Here is a 13,489-nt window from a genome sequence, read left to right as displayed (position 1 = left end):
GACAACGCAGTCTGTGGGTGCGCCATTCTGTACGTCGTCTTTCTGCTGTACGCGTGTGCTGTTTACAACGTGCAAGTGTGCTGTAGACAACATGGTTTATTCCTTAGAACAGAGGATGTTTCTGGTGTTGGAATTCCACTGCCTAGAACACAGTGTTGTTGCAACAAGACGAAGTTTTCAACGGAGGTTTAATGTAACCAAAGGACCGAAAAGCGATACAATAAAGGATCTGTTTGAAAAATTTCAACGGACTGGGAACGTGACGGATGAACGTGCTGGAAAGGTAGGGCGACCACGTACGGCAACCACAGAGGGCAACGCGCAGCTAGTGCAGCAGGTGATCCAACAGCGGCCTCGGGTTTCCGTTCGCCGTGTTGCAGCTGCGGTCCAAATGACGCCAACGTCCACGTATCGTCTCATGCGCCAGAGTTTACACCTCTATCCATACAAAATTCAAACACGGCAACCCCTCAGCGCCGCTACCATTGCTGCACGAGAGACATTCGCTAACGATATAGTGCACAGGATTGATGATGGCGATATGCATGTGGGCAGCATTTGGTTTACTGACGAAGCTTATTTTTGCCTGGACGGCTTTGTCAATAAACAGAACTGGCGCATATGGGGAACCGAAAAGCCCCATGTTGCAGTCCCATCGTCCCTGCATCCTCAAAAAGTATTGGTCTGGGCCGCCATTCCTTCCAAAGGAATCATTGGCCCATTTTTCAGATCCGAAACGATTACTGCATCACGCTATCTGGACATTCTTCGTGAATTTGTGGCGGTACAAACTGCCTTAGACGACACTGCGAACACCTCGTGGTTTATGCAAGATGGTGCCCGGCCACATCGCACGGCCGACGTCTTTAATTTCCTGAATTAATATTTCGATGATCGTGTGATTGCTTTGGGCTATCCGAAACATACAGGAGGCGGCGTGGATTGGCCTCCCTATTCGCCAGACATGAACCCCTGTGACTTCTTTCTGTGGGGACACTTGAAAGACCAGGTGTACCGCCAGAATCCAGAAACAATTGAACAGCTGAAGCAGTACATCTCATCTGCATGTGAAGCCATTCCGCCAGACACGTTGTCAAAGGTTTCGGGTAATTTCATTCAGAGACTACGCCATATTATTGCTACGCATGGTGGATATGTGGAAAATATCGTACTATAGAGTTTCCCAGACCGCAGCGCCATCTGTTGTTGAAAATTGTAACTACTGTAATTTCGAAAGTTTGTCTGCCTGAAAATGTACTGTTGTCCCAAGCATATTGCAACAAACGATGCATTTCTATCGCTGCTCGTTTAGTTTTTATTGCCGTTTCAAATATACCGGTCATTTTTGAAACACCCTATATATATATATATATATATATATATATATATATATATATATATATATATATATATGTTCTGCTTATATTAGTACTAGATAAAACTTCTTTGTGCATGAGGTTGGGAGCAGTGTAATCATATACATCATGTACCTAGTATTCATGGAGGAATGGGCAATATTCAGGGACTTGACAGGAACGACCATTCGGAGGCATAAAGCCTAGTAAACAACGTCTCTAAAATGGATACCTTAAGAGGTACGAGCAGTTGTTCATCTCCAATAATGTGAAAGAAATCTCTTCTAATGCAAGCTCTTTTTTGGAGCAGGTAGTATGGACGAAAACAGTCAAAAATTGTCTAATAAGCCTGGGCTCTAAAAGCACTGTTCAGTAGAAGACGAATGTTTCACACTAGAGGAGATCAGAAAGGACTCATAGCTCTTAATGCATTGACTTTAGAACCCATACTTACAGGATATTTTTTGTTGTTTTGATCCATAGTGCCACCTCCCAAAATATGGCACGGAAAGAGCTTGCAGTAGAAGAGGTTTGCGTTTCAGAGCCTTGTCTGCTTGGCTTTTTAGCTTCGAATGATTGTTTCTGTGTTAACCCTGAATACTGACTATTCCTCACGGAACACTCTGTGCAGATAGTTGTGGTACCACTGTTCAGCAGCAGGCTATTTCGTTTGCACAGTGAATGGTGCCCAGTGTGGGTAGTACTGGCTCCACTACCACCTCATCACATTCTGATTCTTTCGTGCATTGTAGACACACACGTATGTAGATAGTACGAGAGGAACTTAAAAAAGAACTAATTCAGGAACGTAAACAATGATAGAAATTTTTATTCATTTTGATAGATCGTTAAAGACTTCTCAAAGTACTCCTTTCTTTAGGGTTTTTCACTATTGCCGTCTGAATCACTTCATAATTTAAAATCAGTACGTTCCCCTTTGTTACATTCAGAAGCCTATAAAATCATTTGCGACACATGTCCTTCATATTATATAGGACAAACAGGTCGAGCTTTTTCAGTCAGATATAAAGAGTATCTATTGGGGAAAAAAGGCACTAACTTTCATAATTCTTCTTTCGCTGATCATTTGCTGATCACAGGCCACAAACCTAAGGAAATTAATGAAATTAATATTCTGCACACAGAGAAAAAAGGTCGTAGACTTGATGCTCTTGAAGAAATGGAAATATTCAAACACTTCTCTCTCAATGATAACCTTATTCTTCATCAACAGTTACAATCACGTAACAAGAATTTTTTCAATGGCTTCAAACCTTTACTGAAGGATCCTTAAAAGATATTTTTCAACTGTGTCAATTTTTCCTCGAGTTTAATTACTTACTGTATTTTTCTGTACCAAATTACTGAAAAAAAATTTTCTTACTGCTTTTAAATTATAATATGTCTTCATACTATAAAATGTTTAAAAGTTGAAGACACATCTGCTGTACAAACTGCTGTAACCTTTCTACACGTAAAGCAAATGTTACCAATTTTCATCACTAGATCATCTCATGTCCACATCGTAGCGCCACCCTCTCTGATGCCACCTGTTTCAGTATACACAAGTAGCCCTTAGCGGCAATCTTTAATTTTTAACTGCAAATGACAGTAAAACTTTTACGTAGGATATTTTATTATGCGACGTGGCCTTTTTGGCGTTAAAATTGTATGACGAAAGCTGTTATGCTCAACTTCTTACGTATATAATGTACATCTTTATATAAGAATATTAATTATTGCTGTCTTGTATTTTTCTTTTTCTTTTTTTTTCTTATTCATGACTAACTTTGTATCCCCATTATTTAGGTAATATAAATACTGATGAAGACTCCCTTAGTTTAGGAGTCGAAACCATGGTCAATTCGACTATAAAATCCATTGCAACCAGTGGGCTGTCTTTACTATAAAAAATATTTTCACAGTTGCTGCACACAGGTATGTTCAAAGTTGCTTGATATATTTCTTTATGTACTTCAACGTTTGCTATATTTTTTATTGCAACGGACATTGTATTTTTTTCTCTCAGCTCAAAATTGCTGTCTGGTGATGGCAGTAATCGTAACGTCAGAGTGAATGTAGAAATATATTAAGCGAGAGACAGTTATATCCGCAATGATCACAGACTATTTTAGGGAATTTCCTTTATTAGTAAGATAAAATTGTGCTGGCCTTATCGTTTCCCACAAACCAATACCACGTAGTGGCTGATTGTCGGAGGCAATCCACAGTTTCATCAACAGACACAGTAACAAGCGAGAACGGCGGAACGTCCTGCAGCGCTGGACATAAAACTGAACGGGCGGCCGTCTCGGGGCCGAACGTTTGACATCCGGAAGGCGGGGTGGGCGCTTCCGCGCCGTGGGCGTCACAGCGTCCGCCTGCAGACACCGACCGCTTTGTTTACTGTCGCGGCACAGTGTTTGCCCGCCGGGGGCCCCATCCCAATACAGACGGGAGCGCCAGCGCACGAGATCCGGAGAAAACACAAGCGAACGCGCTGCGACTCTGTTTCGCCCTCGCTGGTGGCCTATTTTTCGGATAGAGATCTATCTACCTCGGCTCCCTACTGCTGCGTGTGTATGCAATTTGATCAGTACATTACTAAAACTCTTTTTTGCTGAATACGACACACTAGCCGTGTAGTGAACAGTACATCTTCCTGTTGTTCAGTCGGAAGTTTCTTTTGATACAACTGCCAGCCCTAGCTCATCCTGTGCACGCCTCATCCTCTCTCTGCATCACTATCGCAACCTACATCTACCTGCAGCCTGAACCTGTTTAGTGTAGTCCAGCCCACCCTGTACAGTACACATGCTCCACACGTCTCTCCATTTGTCATTCAGTAGCGCAAGAAACTAGGCGATGCCCAAGTATCTATTTATAGCTTTGCGTTCACGCCTCTGTCACATAGCGTATGATCTTGTTCAAAAAGTTCAAATGTGTGTGAAATCTTACGGGACTTAACTTCTAAGGTCATCAGTCCCTAAGCTTACACACAACTTAAATTATTCTATGGACAAACACACACACCCATGCCCGAGGGAGGACTCGAAGCTCCGCCGGGACCTGCCGCACAGTCCATGACTGCAGCGCCCCAGACCGCTCGGCGAATCCCGCGCGGCGTATGATCTTGTGTTTAATGTTTAAAACCTCTTACCTCCTGAACTATAAGGCGTAGAGAGATATAATTTTATAGGTACATTCAGTGGCATATGTGGATATCGACTCCAAAAAGGGTTGTGAATGAAGTTGGTAGCAACTAAGTAACAACTTTAAAAGACATGCGCGATGCGGCAGTTTTTTACGCATCTCACTGTTTTTGACGTCATGTTTCCTGAACTATGTGTCATATAGTGTTACAATACCGCGTGACCGCTACGGTCGCAGGTTCGATCCTGCCTCGGGCATGGATGTGTGTGATGTCCTTAGGTTAGTTAGGTTTAAGTAGTTCTAAGTTCTAGGGGACTGATGACCTCAGTAGTTAAGTCCCATAGTGCTCAGAGCCATTTGAACCATTTTTTTGTTACAATATTGCAGTAACTTTCAGCGACATATGTGGTTAGAGATGGTAGCAAAGAAGTAATAAATTTAAACTTCATTCGTGATGCAACATCGAGCTATATGTCGTACAGTAATATAATATTGTGAGTGCATTCAGCGGCATGTGTAGATACTGTTTGCAATATCTATTGCGAATAGAGTTGGTAGCAAAAAAACACTAAATTTAAACGTCCCGCATGATGCGGTAGTTCTTCACGCATGTTATTATTTATGACGTCATGTCTCCTGAACGATGTGCCGTACAATTATACAATTTTGGACTTACATTCAGCGGTTGATGTGCTTACTATCTGTAAAATGTGTCGTGAGTACAGTTAGTAACAAAGAAATAATAAACTGTAACGTCATTTTTCATGAGGTACTTTTACTGCATCAACAGCGGAAAAATAGTAAGCGATAAACTTTTTTCCTACGTCATTTTGTAGGGGGTGTCAGCGAGAGAAACTTCGTAAAGCTTTGAAATTATGTAAAGTTTTTTGCAAGTCACTGAGTGCTTTCATTCTCAAGTGCTTTGTGAATAAAGTCAGGAAATTCACGAGTGACGGGCTACGTTTCTTATTCACTCCAACCCCCCCCCCCTCCCCCTCATATGACAGGTAGCGACCGCGGTGCGACCGTAAGGTGTATATGTACCAGATTTGGCTGAAATAGGTCCAGTGGTTTAGGAGGAGATGTGCAATTGAAACATACACACACACACACACACACACACACACACACACACACACACGTGTGTACTCCACCAGCGTGGTTGACAGCTGCTGCATGGTCATTGGTGCATGTGAACGAGCTGAAGTACGACTCCCAACGTAACCCAGATGTGCTGGATGCGATCTGAGTCAAGGAAACGGGCAAGTCAGTCCATTGGACGTACATCCTCTCAAGAGCTGCTCCACCAGCGCAGTTCGATGCGGTCGCGCATTGTACTCCAATAAAATGAAGTCAGGGTTGAATGGTCCGCCCCGATAGCTGAGTGGTCACCGTGGCGGACTGCCGTCCTAAGGGGCCGGATTCGATTCCCGGCTGCGTCGGGGATTAACTCCGCTCAGGGGCAGGGTATTGTGCTGTCTTCATCACCATGTCATCCCCATCCGGCGTGCAGGTCGCCCAATGTGGCGTCGAATGTAATACGAGGTGCATTCAAGTTCTAAGGCCTCCGATTTTTTTTCTCCAGACTGGAAAGAGATAGAAACATGCGCATTGTTTTGAAATGAGGGCGCGTTCATTGTCAATACGTCCCAGAGATGGCAGCACCGTACGGCAGATGGAATTTTACCGCCAGCGGCGAGAATGAGAACTGTTTTAAGTACTTAAAATGGCGACGTTTTCCTTACTTGAACAGCGCGCAATCATTCGTTTTCTGAATTTGCGTGGTGTGAAACCAACTGAAATTCATCAAGACAGTTGAAGGAGACATGTGGTGATGGAGTTATGGATGTGTCAAAAGTGCGTTCGTGGGTGCGTCAGTTTAATGAAGGCAGAACATTGTGTGACAACAAACCGAAGCAACCTCGGGCTCGCAAAAGTCGGTCTGACGACATGATCGAGAAAGTGGAGAGAATTGTTTTGGGGGATCGCCGAATGACTGTTGAACAGATCGCCTCCAGAGTTGGCATTTCTGTGGGTTCTGTGCACACAATCCTGCATGACGACCTGAAAATGCGAAAAGTGTCATCCAGGTGGGTGCCACGAATGCTGACGGACGACCACACGGCTGCCCGTGTGGCATGTTGCCAAACAATGTTGACGCGCAACGACAGCACGAATGGGACTTTCTTTTCGTCGGTTGTGACAATGGATGAGACGTGGATGCCATTTTTCAATCCAGAAACAAAGCGCCAGTCAGCTCAGTGGAAGCACACAGATTCACCGCCACCAAAAAAATTTCGGGTAACCGCCAGTGCTGAAAAAATGATGGTGTCCATGTTCTGGGACAGCGAGGGCGTAACCCTTACCCATTGCGTTCCAAAGGGCACTACGGTAACAGGTGCATCCTACGAAAATGTTTTGAAGAACAAATTCCTTCCTGTACTGCAACAAAAACGTCCGGGAAGGGCTGCGCGTGTGCTGTTTCACCGAGACAACGCACCCGAACATCGAGCTAACGTTACGCAACAGTTTCTTCGTGATAACAACTTTGAAGTGATTCCTCATGCTCCCTACTCACCTGACCTGGCTCCTAGTGACTTTTGGCTTTTTCCAACAATGAAAGACACTCTCCGTGGCCGCACATTCACCAGCCGTGCTGCTATTGCCTCAGCGATTTTCCAGTGGTCAAAACAGACTCCTAAAGAAGCCATCGCCGCTGCCATGGAATCATGGCGTCAGCGTTGTGAAAAATATGTAGGTCTGCAGGGCGATTACGTCGAGAAGTAACGCCAGTTTCATCGATTTCGGGTGAGTAGTTAATTAGAAAAAAAAATCGGAGGCCTTAGAACTTGAATGCACCTCGTAAGACCTGCACCAAGGCGGCCGGCCAATGACGCCAAACGCTCATTTCAGGGTTGAATGCACCCCTGAAAAGATGCGCGTGGGGCAGGAGTAACATTGCCCATGAGTGTACCGTTTTCAATGATTTGGGGGTCAGCACGTGCACAGATCATTGAGCCTCCCCACACCATAACACGTGGACCACCAAGACGATCGTGTTCCAACAGTGTTCCTGTGTGCATACCTTATCCCCACCTCTCGTTATACAAAGGTAGGGGACATCTACCTACTGACTTCGCTTTGGACCTGCGTTCCACAGTATGCCGTGTTTCCAGTTTAATTTTTCGCACGCTTTCGGGCGTAGTTCCTTGCGGGGAAACCCCGACTCGTGCGTGGGGTGTCCCCGGGCAGTGAGAGAGCTCTCGGGAGACAGTCGGCGGGCCCTGGAAGCCGGCACGGCGCTCCCCTCTCGTCACCCCGCGCAGCTGCACCGCGCCGCTCCTTGTTGCTGCACAGAGCAGCGGCGGGCGCGATATCGCAAAAAAGGCCAAATAAAAGCCTGCGGCGAAGCCCCGCGCTGACATAAACGCCAACGATCAATAAAACTAGATTGCGCCCTAGATTGCAGCGCAGTTTCGTTACGATTTTTACGGTTATTGGTAAAGCCCGGGATTCGTTGGTCTTTTTTTTTTTCTTCCCCCTTTCCTTCCACTTATTTGAGATTAGGCACTGGGGCGTGGAACTTGGCACGCTCCGTCCTCATGTGACAGCTTTTGTTCTTAACAAGATAACGATTTGCGCAAAACGCGGACAGCTGACATAAAAGAGAGCATCAGTTCATTTGCAAGCTCCAGTTTCGTTCGGAAAATTCGCTGCTGATCAAAGCGCTGGTAGTATCTACAAAACTAATTCGATTTCAAGGTACTGAAAAAGCCGTACTCGCATGTGCTGCAAATTCTAACGTCAGGGAACATTACGGAGTCTTCCGAAACTGGAGAATGTCACATTTTATGAACTTGCATTCAATTGTGTACCATTGGAAATGGAAGAATATCACCTATGCCATAAGCAGGTCGTTTCTCGTGCTGTGCAAGGAGAATGGCCGGCCGCGGAACATCTAATTGTCATAGTGAAAAAATATCAAAAACAAGTGCGGTGTATATTCGAGTTCTCGAAATAGACTGGCTTAAAACCTAACTTTGACAAAGAGACGACAAAGATTCCACACGTCAACGTTTATTTTATTAACTTGTGATTCTGACGTTGTACAGACACTGTTATCCTTTAAAAGCATCTATTAACACGTGTCATTCTTCCCGTATTCAAAGAACCATGACATTCTCCTTGGTTCAAAATGGTTCAAATGGCTGTAAGCAGTATGGTCTTAACATCTGAGGTCATCAGCCCCCTAGACGTAGTACTACTTAAACCTAACTAACCTAAGGACATCGCACCCATCCATGCCCGCGGCAGGATTCGAGCCTGCGACCGTAGCGGTCCCGCGGTTCCAGACTGAAGCGCCTAGAACCGCTCGGCCACTCCTCCTACTTCTGTTCATAAATTAGGCTTGTGAGCCGGCTCTTTGTTCACGGATTCCTTCTCTCTCTTCTCCCTTGCTATACGATTTACAATCGAAAGCTGATTTGGAAAGTCTTGTAGTCCATCCTTTTTATGCCTTCTAGCGCGTTTTTGGCAACAAAAACAATTGAATGATGACACCTGTTCTGAGACCATACCACATAAAACAATTTTACTTCGGTCTGGCTATGTTCCACAGAACGCCCTTACCTTCGTTCCAGCTTTAAAAATTTTTGCAAGATATTACTTACATAACTTATTTAATTGATAGTGCACACTTAAACCGACTTCTGCTTCTTGTAGTGTTAAGGCATCCCTTGCATATAGTAAGAGATTTAAAGCGTTTTGTTTTGATATTTTACGACATACACTAGTTATGGATGATGTATTTACGTTAATGTTGGGAAGAGTAGCTGACAGTGGGGTACCACGACACTTACAACCGCACTGAATGGGGGCGTGGCAATCAGCATTCAAGGGGCTGGCGTGGTCTCCACTTCTTCGAACATGACGCCGGAAACGCATTAACAGTGGACGGCGAACGCTACCGCAATATGTTAGCAGAGTTTTTGTGCACTGAGATGGATAGTGTGAGTACTGCACACGTTTGGTTTGAACAAGATGGTGCAATGTCACATACGTACTGGAACAACGGACATGTTACGAGAGAGATTCCCTGGCCGGGTAATTTCTTCCAAAGGTGACGTACACTGGCCACCGAGATCTAGTGAGTTAATACTGTGTGATTTATTTCTGTTGGAGTATTGGAAATCTCGTGTGTTCGCCGACAAACAACGTTCACTTTCAAAACTCTAGGTCGAGATTCTGCGTGTAATTTCGAAACTAGAGGTGTATGTATACCGAAAAAGTCATGTAAGATTTCATTGAAAGAACGAGAATATACCTTCAGAGTAATGAAGAGCATTTGAGCAATATCATATTTCATACATAATCACAGGAAGCATGCATTGCATTAACATGTAATTTAATTTAATCCATAAATTTGTATGTTATTCTGCACTCAAAAGTTGCTTTCTGTATGGGCATCCTTTAATAACCGTGCAAAAACATAATGGGGCTCTTCGCAGTTTGTCTCTAGCCTAAATCCCTGACGAAGTGTTAGCAGTATGCTGGATTGCTCAGGGAGTGGTTTAGTTGCAGCTACCCATGCCCATTGAAATTAAACGCTCCAGTTGTCAATTATGTTAAGGTTTTATTCACACAACCATTTCTAAGTAAATTACGAACCATTATCTAAGACAATAAAGGATTTTTCCGAGAATAGAATGGTTACACAACAAGTTCGAAGGATGTTGCTATATAAAAGGACTACCTGAAAAATCCGGTGTTGCACAGATATTTATTTACTTCAGTCTTCCATCCATCTCCTCCTCTCTCCTCTCTCTCTGTCCACCTCCTCCTTCCCACGCTCTCTATTCATCTCCTCCACCCTCTCTTTCTTCCCGCCACCCCTTCTTTATCCACTTTTCCTGCCTCCTCTCTCTATCCATCACGCCTGTGGTCCATCTCCTCCACCCCAACCTCGCTCTTCCCATTTCACCATCTTTTTTCTCTGTTCACCTCCTCTACCCGCACTTTCTGTCCATCTCCACCGTCCTCTCTGCCTGTCCATCTTGTCTTCCTTCATCCCTCTGTTCATCTCCTCCTCCGCCCTCTGTCCGTGTCTTCCTCCCACCTCTAATTCCATCTCCTCCTCCCCTTCTCTTTGAACCCCTCGCCCTGTCTCTGTCCATCGCCTCCTCGCCTCTCTGTCCATTTGTTCCTTCCCTGTTCATCTTCTCCCGTTTCCTTAATGTGTTCATCTCCTTCCCTCCCCTCTCTCTGTTCATCTCGTTCCCCCCACTTCTTTCTGTTCATTTCCTCCTCCGCATCTGCCTGCCTGTCTCTTCCTCCTCCTGTCTCTGTCCATCTCCTCTTTACCTTTTCTGTCCATTTCATCCTCTCCCCTCTTTCTTTTAATTTACACTCCCCCCCCCCACCTTTGATAGGTGGGTGGTTCTTACCCCACACAGCGATTCTTTTCAAACAGTAAATGATACGTGTATCAAGTGTGGTTAAAATCGGTCCAGTGGTTTAGGAGGAGATGTGAAGCATACATACATATATATATTTTTATAATTTGTGGAACTGCAGAAATGAGATTAGCGATAAAGTGAATGTCAGGCCTGAGGACACTGTAGCAGAAGAAATGAACGAATTATGGTATCTTGGAAGCAAAATAATAGATGGACGAAGCAAGGAGGACATAATAAGCTATCTAGCACTTCCGGACCAAAAGAAGTGTAACAGTATAAAACATCGACCTTAATTTCAGGAAGAAGTCTCTGGGGATACAGATTTCGAGCATTGTAGAGATTATGAACTATGAGCTGCTGTTCATCTTCGCTACTGAGAGATGTCTCCCTTCTATTGAAAGCTTTTTGCCTTCCATATTTTGAGAGTTGGTAGTGTGGACCAAAACGACAAAAAACATCCGATAAATATGGACTCATACCTTAACCGCAATGAGCACTTGTTCATTAGATAATACACCTGGTGATCAAAAAGTCAGTATCAGTTTGAAAACTGAATAAATCACGGAATAATGTAGATAGAGAGGTACAAATTGATACACATGCTTGGAATGACATGGGGTTTTATTAGAACCAAAAAAAAAAAAAAAAAAAAATACAAACGTTCAAAAAAGGTGCGACAGATGGCGCTTCATCTGATCAGAATGGCAATAATTAGCATAACAAAGCAAGAAAAGCAAAGATGATGTTTTTTACAGGAAATTCTCAATATGTCCACCATCATTCCTCAACAATAGCTGTAGTCGAGGAATAATGATGTGAACAGCACTGTAAAGCATGTCCGGAGTTATGGTGAGGCATTGGCGTCGGATGTTGTCTTTCAGCATCCCTAGAGATGTCGGTCGATCACGATACACTTGCGACTTCAGGTAACCCCAAAGCCAATAATCGCACGGACTGAGGTCTGGGGACCTGGGAGGCCAAGCATGACGAAAGTTGCGGCCGAGCACACGATCATCACCAAACGACGCGCGCAAGAGATCTTTCACGCGTCTAGCAATATGGGGTGGTGCGCCATCCTATATAAACATCGTGCGTTCCAGCAGGTGTTTATCAGCCAGGCAGGGGATGATGTGATTCTGTAACATATCGGCGTAACTCTCACCCGTCACGGTAGCAGTTGTGCTGTCCAGCGCCATCTGTCGGGCATTTTGTGATTTTTTTTTTTTTTTTTGTTCATGTCATTCCAAGCATGTGTGTCAATTTTTACCTCTCTATCTACATTGTTCCGTTGTTTATTAAGTTTTAAAATTTATACTGACTTTTTGATCACCCTGTACGTTTCACAGTAGCGAAGATGAAGAAGTTGCCATAGCCCTCGAGGTACCATGTTTACTTGACTTTTTGTCTTCGTTTGGTGCATATTACCACTTCTGATGGCCGTCTGCGGAGTTCTGGTTCACCCTGTGTGTTTGTAGGCCGGCCGCGGTGGTCTAGCGGTTCTAGGCGCCCAGTCCGGAACCGCGCGACTGCCACGGTCGCAGGTTCGAATCCTGCCTCGGGCATGGATGTGTGTGATGTCCTTAGGTTAGTTAGGTTTAAGTAGTTCTAAGTTCTAGGGGACTGATGACCACAGATGTTAAGTCCCATAGTGCTCAGAGCCATTTTTGTGTGTTTGTAGATGTAGGAGGCGTTGCGGCCCCGCATTAAGGAGACAGTTCCGAAATAGAATCATCCACTCCTGTGTTTGCCCGGGCTGTCTCCAGCGCCCGTCTTCTCTTTAACTCGCAGTAAGATTGAAAGGGGCCCTGTGTACAGGGACGAGGGACGCTGCAGGCAGACTGGATGCTACTGGCGGGAGGTACGCAGTTTCGGAAGCGGCGGTGACGGTGGCGGCGGTAGTCGCGCCTGCCTCATTAAAGGAGTTAAATTGCCCCTCTCCCCGGCCGGCAGTAATGGGTTAATTATCATAGGGCGCCGTTTCCAATTAGCGACCCGCTGCTCGGCCAGAGACAAAGGCGGCCGGCCGCGCAGCCGTCATCCTGGATCGATTGTCTGCGGAGGCCCGCCGCGCCGTCGCGGCCGGCTCGATTGCCTTCGGATTATTTACGGCTGGCCGGCAACTGCGGCCCGGGACTGGCGGTGTGGTCGGCGGCCCTAAGTCATGCGCGGCGCTCGTAACGTGGATTACCGCCCAGCCCCGGACGGCTTAACTGCAGCGCCAAGGGTCATTAAACGGCCGCACTCGATCGTCCTCGCGGACTGGGAGCCACTTAGGGTGTCCATTCGTCTTCCTCTTACTTTGTACACCCCCACCGGATAGTAGGTACACTGAATGACCGTAACAGCGAAAACTGAACTTCATTTTTGAAATAAATCTAAAATACAAGATTTGGATAATAAAGCTGGTGTTCCGGATGCACTCTCTGTCGTATTTAAATGTTATGTAGTACTTCTGCGCGTGGGTAAACAGAACCGTCAAAGCAATTTATCGCAATCCCTGTAAATATTAGGATAGGGCAAGTTATT

At 45.1% G+C, this 13,489-nt stretch overlaps 1 protein-coding gene across 1 annotated transcript in view; it reads left to right on the top strand.

The window, feature by feature from the left end:
- LOC124596640 overlaps positions 1–13,489 on the top strand; it is a 178,581-nt gene that overhangs the window by 123,069 nt on the left and 42,023 nt on the right. The window lies entirely within an intron of this gene.

Source organism: Schistocerca americana, chromosome 2 (assembly GCF_021461395.2).
Source record: "Schistocerca americana isolate TAMUIC-IGC-003095 chromosome 2, iqSchAmer2.1, whole genome shotgun sequence".
Taxonomy (NCBI): Eukaryota; Metazoa; Arthropoda; class Insecta; order Orthoptera; family Acrididae; genus Schistocerca; species Schistocerca americana.
Note: the sequence above shows the minus strand (reverse complement) of the source record. Positions and strands in the feature narration are given on the sequence as shown.